Raw genomic sequence first — 1,007 nt, 5'->3', positions numbered from 1 at the left:
TGCTGAACACAGGGCTGATAATACAGAGATGTTTCTTGGGATTGCTGAGCAGTTCTTACACAGAGCCAAGGCCTTTTCTGCTTTTCATATTTTCATTCTGGCGAGGGGGCTGGGAGAGTGTGGGGGGAGACACAGCTGGGACAGGTGACCCCAGCTGACCCAAGGCATATTCTGTCTTCAACACACAAATAATAGAAACGTTTCTGTATTATCCAACTCCGTGTTCAGCACTAATCAAATACACCTTACCGCCCACCGTGAAAACAATTAGCTCTACCCCAAGCAAAACCAGCAAGCCCATCCAGATTATACTGTCAGTGAGACAGAAGCGCAGTGGAGCTGGGGAAGGGTCTGGAGCACAGGACTGTGAGGAGCAGCTGAGGGAGCTGGGGTGCTCAGCTGGGGGAAGAGGAGGCTCGGGGTGACCTTATAAATCTATCCCTGACAGGGGACTGCAGCCAGCTGGGGCGGTCTCTGCCAGGCAGCCTGCGACAGGATGAGACGACAGAGCCTTAAACTGTGCCAGGAACTGTCTAAGCTGGACATCAGGGAGAATTTCTTGACAGAAAGGGTGAGTAGACATTGGAATGGACTGCCGGTGGAGTCCCCGTCCTTGGAGGTATGTAAGGAAAGACTGGACGTGGCACTCAGTGCCATGGTCTCGTTGACAAGGTGTTCGGTCACAGGTTGGATTCCACGATCTCGGAGATCTTTTCCAATCTGATTCCGTGATCCTGTGACTGACTCTGTGATCTCTGAACAGCCGAACCTTCTTTATAAAGGCTTCATAGTAACACACCGAGCCATGCTGCGGGGCTGAGGGCTAGTGTGTAAGCCCTTTTGGCAGGCCGGCACCTCACTCGCATCCCGCACAAGGCAGATCCGCCATTCCCACAGGGCAGCCCGCGCTCTTTTCGAACCTCCCCGCTCCCGAGCGGCGCCGGCAGCGGGCGGGCGCTGGGCGGGGCCGCCGCGTGACGTCACGCCGCGGTGACGCCATCGCCCCG

Source organism: Cinclus cinclus, chromosome 2 (genome assembly GCF_963662255.1).
Source record: "Cinclus cinclus chromosome 2, bCinCin1.1, whole genome shotgun sequence".
In the NCBI taxonomy this organism is placed as follows: Eukaryota; Metazoa; Chordata; class Aves; order Passeriformes; family Cinclidae; genus Cinclus; species Cinclus cinclus.
The sequence above is the reverse complement of the archived record's forward strand: the minus strand, read 5'-3'. Positions refer to the sequence as shown.